The sequence below is a fragment of the Apteryx rowi genome, unplaced genomic scaffold, assembly GCF_003343035.1.
Source record: "Apteryx rowi isolate R43461 unplaced genomic scaffold, aptRow1 scaffold_6, whole genome shotgun sequence".
Classification (NCBI taxonomy): domain Eukaryota; kingdom Metazoa; phylum Chordata; class Aves; order Apterygiformes; family Apterygidae; genus Apteryx; species Apteryx rowi.
Genome location: NW_020450871.1, coordinates 7,903,469 through 7,911,173, shown reverse-complemented (window position 1 = coordinate 7,911,173; position 7,705 = coordinate 7,903,469).

Below are 7,705 nucleotides of genomic sequence, written 5' to 3'. Positions count from 1 at the left end.
GCCGGGGCCGGGGCGGGAGGCAGCGAGCGGACCCGGCGCGGCCCGGCCGCCCCGCGGGGCAGGTACCAGCCGTGGCGCTTGGACCCGCGCGGTGCTTGGTGGCACCGCGAGCGGGGAAGCGTTGCCCTTCGAGGCAGGTCAGAGGTTTGGGGCTGTTCCCCGCGCCCCGCCTTGGCACCGCACGCCCTGCAGGCTTCCCCAGGAGGGGCGCACCACGGCGCCTGCCCGCACCCTCGGAGGAGGCTCTGCCGCTGGGCTTCGCCACCCTCGTGGCGTGGCGATTTGCACCGGAGCCCGGTACAGCTCCGCGGCCCAGCGCCAGCGCCCAGCTCGCTGCGTTGGGCCGCGTGCCAGCTCTGCCGGGAGGCTGCGCAGCCCCTGAAACGCCGGGTCTCCTTCCCATGAGCAGGTCCCGCGGCACGGACGCACACCTCGGGTGGGAAGCTGTTCCTGAGAGATGGAGGCTGGAGCTGCCCGCAGCAGAGAGCTGGACCCTGCTCCCCGGCTCTGGAGAGGAACAGAAATACCGACATCTTCCAACACAGCGCGGCATCCTCCTGAGCTCCCGCCCTTGACACCGATATACTTTTAGAGAGATTTTCTTCCCATCTAGCATGTCCAAAGTGCCAGCGTGGGACGACGCAGCGCCTGTGTGTGCAGTGCTGATAAAAGGCAACGGGACGGTGGTGGCCAGCCTCGAGCGTGCCCACCGAGCCCAACGCAGACGCGCAGTGGCAAGCGGCAGCGGTTTCATGTTCAGCCCAGCTGAATGGTTTTTGATTTGCAGCAACCCCCCGTTACGTTTCAGCTTATCGCTGCTCTGGCGGACAGAATATTTACGGTTTCAAACGTTGGCCAACCTAGGGACACAGGTCGCTGCTGCCCCTCGTGGTAACGAGGGAGTCTCCAGCACAGGATGGCTTTGGAAAGCTTTTACGCTACTAATCTCATTTAATGACCCATTTAAGTTCAATGAAAAACTCCCATTGACTTCTGTGGGAAGAGTTTTATTTTAACTTAAAAACACATTCTCTTTTTCCCCAGAGAGGGCAGCTACTGCTTTAGAAAAATAACTAGCACAGTGGAGATAAGCAAGAAAAGAGACAAGTAGGACTTAGTTGTTTCAGGCAGTTTTGAGCACACGATTACACTGTGGTGCAAGTTGTTCATCAATTTTTTGGTCTTCCTTTTATTTTTAATTCCACAATAAGCTTCTTTCCAAGTCCCGGTGTTTAAAATGTCAGCCTTTACTTTGAATATCATCACTCTTCTCATCTTGACTCACCGCCACCTTAATGCAGCTTGCAATAAGTGAACACATGGGCTTTTTCATGTTGCAACATAATGGAGAAAAGCTTGAATTTTTAAGGCAGAGATTTTTGACTCCTTAAAGCCACGGTGCTGTGCATCACAACATGGCACGCAGCACTATGTAAAGATTATGTCTATGTTTGTGCTTATTCCTTTAAAACGTCTCGGACAGAGAAAGGCAGATCCAGCGCTGTCTCAGCGTCACTCCCTTGCCGATAGGAGATCCCTGTGGCACCTCTGGCAAGCGCAGAGGCCGGATGCTCTTCTTCCTGCTGAGGCAGAAGGCCCCTCGGACAACACGGACAAGCATTATGAACCCCAAAAGAAGAGCCAAAGAATTAAGTTTATAGCGGGAGGTTCAGTGCTGCTATTGATTTTTACGTGGAATGAATTCCTAGGCTCTGGTAGCAGGCGGTAGCACAAAGCCATGAGATTGATGTGTTTCCATTACACGCTCATGCATAAACATATATTTAGGAGCCTCTTACGCTGTTGCTTGAAGGCTTTTAGATTAAATTCCCTCAACAAATACATTCGATAGGCAAACAGAGCTCGAACGCCACCAATATGATGGATCCTGCGCAGCAGACAGGTGGTTGTTGTGAAATCTAATTTCCACTCTGCGTACGGCTGATGCTTCGACTGAGCTGGCTCCTCCCGCGGTCGGGACAAGCGGAGCCGCCTGACGTGACGACAGCGTGACCTCTGGCTGTCCTCGGCGGCGCACGCGCCCGCTTCCCACGCCGCCGGGCTGCGCTGCAGGTGGCCGGCCTTGCAAAGGCGGCGTTTCGGCACACACACCGGTGCAATTCGCACGGCTTCGGCGCAGTGCGGGTTTTAAGGTGGATTTCTGCTCTCGCTTGTCCTGATGCGCATCGGGAGTAACAGCGGCTCCGCCTGGCGGATGTGCACGAGTCGGCACCGCCGGCCCCGCGAGCAGCAGAATCGACCCGCAGCGGAGCCAGGCGCCTCGGCAGCCTCGCAGACGAGCCGGTGCCAGGGCTAAACGTGTTCAAAATAACACGTTTGCGGGTGTGCTCCTACCCCAGCCAGAGGCTTGCAGCTGCTTCGCGCCTCAAAGCGAACCGGCGGAGAGCAGCACCTTGCAGAAGTGGAGCAGGGAGGGGAAGGGAAGAAATCTGATGGCGACTTCAAAGGGTTTCGTTCGAATCCTTCCCGAGCAATCGGCTGCACTTTCTGCTGCAAGGGGGGAAAGTGAGGAGGAAAGCGGCTGGGCGAGATAAGATGAGACGTCTTACTCTGCTGTTCACGTGCCAAGTCCTTATCGGTATCACTTGAGCCTGCTGGAATAGCCGGCCTCCACGCTGCCTAAAAATAAGCTTTTTATCTCCGGATGTTTTTATAAATGGCAAGGCGTTCCCGCCGGTGCCTCCCCTCCGCTGCCGCAGCCCGCAGAGGCCAGCGCTGCTCGCGGCACGGGATGAGCGTCGCCCTCGGCAGCGGCTCCTCCGGAGCCTCCGTTCCGAACGCCTTCGTCCCCTTGCGGCTTTCCCAGAAAAGCCGTCTCCCGCAGCGGCTGTGCCTGGCGGCTGCCGCGGCCCAAGCAGGCCTGGGGCTGGGCTCGGCGCGCCCGGGGCGAGGGGCAGGACGGTGCCGCGGGCGGCGCGCGGGGCAGGCAGGGCTGTGAGAGCCCTCAGCCGCAGAGCAGGGGCGCAAGGCGGGTCAACGGCTCGTTCCTCATGTTTGAAGGTCCAAGCCAGGCTCGGAGAAGCGGATCTGCTCCACCAGCTGAATCGGGCACCAGCAAACACTGTTCGCTTGCCTTTGCACCCAGCGGCGTGCTGCGGTTTCCGCCAGGACCGGGCTGACATGGATGTGACGGACAGCGAGCCTGCCAGCTAGCAGCAAGAGGGGACGGAGGTGCGAGCCATCCCCGTGGGTCACCCAGGCTTTGGTCTCAGCAGCCTCTAACTCACCCCACCAGCCCCCTGCATGCCTGCGAACAGCCGCGGTTTGCAAGCCAAGAGACCGTTCCCCAGGCTTCTGCGCTTCCAGCAGCCAGCTGGGCTCCCTGCTTCCCTCCCTTCCCCTCCTCCTCCCTGTGATTTTCCCAAGCTCTCGCTCCTTTCCTGCCCCCCAGATCTCCCTTTGGTCCCGTCTCCCGCACCCCGCTGGTGCCTGCAGCGAGGGAGCCGGCGGCGTGCCCTCGAAAGCGCCCCGCTCCCGCCTGCGCCGATGCCCGTCCATGGGCAGCCCGCCCAGCAGCTCCCTCTCGGCAATGTCGGTAACAGCGCGCTTTTCTCTTAAGTGCCCAGATGAAGTGGTTAAATTTGATCCAAACCCCTCAGATCCTCGTTGCCTCGTGTCATTTATAAGGTCCTTGCTTACGCTGTAGAAGCAGCAGCTACTTCCTTCCCCTCGCGTGCGTCTGCACACGCGTCCTGGCCGGGAGCTGAGTGACGCAGCCCGATGCCCTGAAGCTATTTCTACAGTAAACAGGGAGAAAAGGCAGAGGCGCAGGGCACGCCGCCGCCAAGGAAGCGTGCGGCGCCTCGTCTTTTCTCCTGCGTAGCTTCCCTCTCCGCGGGAGCCGGCGGCACCAGCCCGGCAGGTCCGTTCGCTCCCAGCGCACCGCCGGCGCGTTAGCCACAGCCGCACGGAGGAGGCGCTCTCCCAGCCGGGCGCAAAAGCCTGGAGTGGGTTCAGGCTTCGGAGGGGAGACGGTTGTGTTTGTGGGGAAGGTCGGGTTTTCGGTTGCGTTTGTGGGGAAGGTCGGGTTTTCGGTTGCGTTTGTGGGGAAGGTCGGGTTTTCGGCTGCCTTCGTGATTCATTTTGCTGCAGTCGGTTTGCTCAAGCCGTAAGGGTTGGGTTAGCCCGAGAGCTCTTCCGCAGGCTTGTGTTTCTAACCGCTAGCAGACACAGGACAGAGCTATTTTTGTAATATAAATCATTAGAGAGCAAATATCTCCCAGGCCCCACTGAAGCAAATTCCTGAGGAAGCGAGCTCTATTTTTATGGAAAATTTCTACTTGCACAGAGTTTCTTTTTATCTAAGGATCAAGCAACTAGTGACACCAGTCCCTGGGAAGCAGGGAGGAGTATCCCCATCTCGCAGCAGGCCAAAGACAGTCGTTCCTACCGGCCGGAGCTGCGAGCTCGCGGGCCGGGGCCGGGGCCGGGGCAGCAGCGGGACCGCGGGCAGGGACAGCCGAGCAGGGGAGGAGCAGAGCCCGGGGCGCCCGAGCTGCATCTTCAGTGCCAGGCTCGCCGCTGCGGGGTGTCTTCAGTTTGACAGAGCAGGACGGTCGCATGCTCACTTAATGTTGTGTCTTTGAGCCCTCACAGATAAAATCATAAAATAAATGTTGAGAGATTTGATTACATTACAAACTCACTCGTGGCTTATTTTAGAAGAACACTCTCATCCCCCGTAAGTTGTTAAAATAACTGTGTGCGAAGGCATTTACTATTTAATTCACAATAATTTAAGAGGTCACAATTTTAAATATTTCTTTCCTATTCATATGAGCATTCAAAATATAAAAAGAGGTGGGAAGGAATTGGCATCTACAGTTTTATTCCTTCCAACAAGATATTGGTTAACACAGAACCAGATGTGATTAAACACACTTTCTTCAACTAAATCAGCCAGGCTTTTTAACTGAGCTCTAGGATCCCGCAGCTGTAAAATGTAGCAAAAGTTATCCAAAAGCACTTAAATATGACTGTTAAGGGAAAAGCTTTCAAGTTGTTAAGTAAATGACAAATATATATATACTGCTTAAAGACTTTGGAAAAAGCAAAAGCAGCAACAAAAGCAGCTTCTGAGCTGCAAAGGAGCCATTGCAGAGATGAGTTTAGGATCATTTAGTTGCAAATACCAAATTGTCATCTGCAAAACCAATGCCCAGGTCTACTTCAGCATTCGGCAGGTTCAAAAGGGCAAGACTGTTTTCAATATAAAAGACTCCTTTTACTATTATCCTGTCACATCAGTAGAGACTCTTACATCTGGTTTTTCCATCTCATTAAGCAGATGTGCAAAATACTGTATCACATAGTAGACTTAAGTTTGGTGGGTTAAAGGGGTAATTTGTATTCTAAAGCACTGCAGTGCTGTATGTACAAAATATATAGAATTACTGAATATTTCTAGTTCCTGGGGACCTCGGTTTCATCTGTCTGATTCTACTGTCAAAATTCTTTCTTCCTTACTCCCCATTCCCATGAGTTTACCCCGCAGGATCTAGTTTTCCCTAGGACATGATGTCAGTGGAGGAGGCGGCTGCAAATCCCAGGAAATGGAACCAAGAGAAACGAGCCAAGTCCTCGCTGAATTAGGATTTCCTGCTTAGGCAGAACCTCTTTCCTGGCCATGAACAGAAACGGAGGTGGCCGCACAGCCGAGCACCCTCTGCTCCCTGCCCTTCGGATCCGGACTGGCGCTTGGAAGCCAAACCTGCCTTCATCATGGACCGAGCCAGCCTGATAGCCAAAGGTCTGCACGAGCTGCTAAAATCTGGATCACGACACTTCTCTCTGCTGCTGGCGGTCGCACGCGGGCGCTGGACTGGAGGAAGCGGTGTTCATAGGCTGGACGGCGCAACACTTCCAGCTCAGTTTGCCTCCCTGGAATAGGCAGCGGCAGGCTACTTTCCTCCTCCCGTGTTGGGCCCGGTAACGTGCGGCTGATGTGGAGCGATGCCGCCAGGGAAGACGTCCCCTTTCCTGAGCAACGGGCAGCCGTCTTTGCTGACCAGTGACAACGAGAACTTTTATTCAAATAAAATCTCTATTCGCTTCGCAAACAGATGCTCCAGTGACCGTCCAACAAACGGCTGTGCTCCCAGAGCTGTGATTTGAAAGTCTGGTTATCGCGGCCTTTATCGGCCGAAGATGCGAACTCCCCCGCTGACACGGCCTCTGTCGCGCAGAAGATGCCGTGGCCCCCAGCCGCCAGCAGCTGGCGGAGGAGGGAGAAAGAGGCTTTTACCAAGGGACGTCCAGGAGGCAGAAAGCAGAGCTCAAACCACGACCTTTTCCCAGGAAAGCCACAAACCCAGAGGGCTCTGGCCGGAGCGGTGCCTGCGAATCGCAGGGAGGGCTCGCGGAATCGCGGTGGCTCTGCGGCAAGGGCCGACGCCGCGGCTGCCTGCCCACCCGGCGGCCCCTGGCCACCCGCCGCCGCCGCTCTCCCTGCGCTTCCCCTTCCTGCCGCCCGCTCCCTCCGCCCTTGCGTGCTCCTGTTGCGGCTCCCGGGGCTCTAAGCTGTGTATAATTTTATCCCACAGCATCTCATTAGAAGCAGCTCTTAATTGCCGCTTAACAACGGGATCATTCTGAAGGACTCTAACAGTCCTTCCCCGAGGAACTACTGGAGCGTTGAAAGCTCTGTGCGCCCCGCGTAAACATTTCTGAGCAACGAGAGCTATCGTAAGAGGCAAACTTAAAACGCTTCTGTAGTCAGGCGAGCCCCAGAGCCGCAGCGAGCCGCAGCGAGCCGCAGCGGCATCGCTCCAAGCAGCGGCGCCACTTCCCGAAGCACCGGGAGCGTTTCCACGGAACAAACGCCGCAGCTCTGCGCGTTTCCTTACCGGCCGCCCTCGCTGCGACACGGGCACGTCCTTCCGCGGAAAGCGTGACCAGCTCAAGGGGCGCCTGCAAACTCCGAGGGCTCGATGCCGGGGCCGGCGGCGCCGCTCGCGGGCAGCCGCTCTCCGGGCAGGCGCGGGCACACGGAAGGTCACCGGCACCTTGCACTTCAAGGGCAGCTGCCGCTCAAGGAGCGAAGAGATCAGCGGAGCTGCAGAAGAAACTCAACCTTAGTCTTCGGCTTATACGAAAGCTTTGTCCGAGACTCTGTTCCTCGACAAGTTAGACTGCCGCAAGGGTTGAAAACCCAGACTATGTGTAATTTGACAAAGTCGTACCAAGACCTGGTGCGTTCTTCATAGCCCAAGCTACAGGTGAATACGGATCCGCTTCATTTAGCCCTGCAGGTAGGCGGGCGGCGACGAGGAGGCAACGGCAGAGGGACGGGGCTCTCCTCTCGGGTAGCACTCTGCCTCCTGCGCGCGACGCCCCTGAAAGCAGCCGTCCTGCCGAAGCCCGGAGAAGGGTGGCTGCAGCACGCTGGGAAACAAAACGCCGCGCTGAAGTAAAAGGGGAGAAAGGGGCTCTTCAGCTTGTCAGATCCTACTACTGTTTTCTCTCTTTGTCTCTTTTTCTTTCTCTCTCTTTTTTTTAATAGCAGGAGATTTCATTAGTTTTGGTGGAGTTTGATCACTTTTGGTAGACTGAGCTCAGAGAGCTTCTGGGGAAACGCTTCCAGCCCCTGCACAGAAGTGGTTTTTGGAGCAGTGCCCGTGATTCAGAAGCCTTACGACTAGCGCGTTTCTCCTTTTTCAAATCCACTTACGCGAACCTCCAGGAG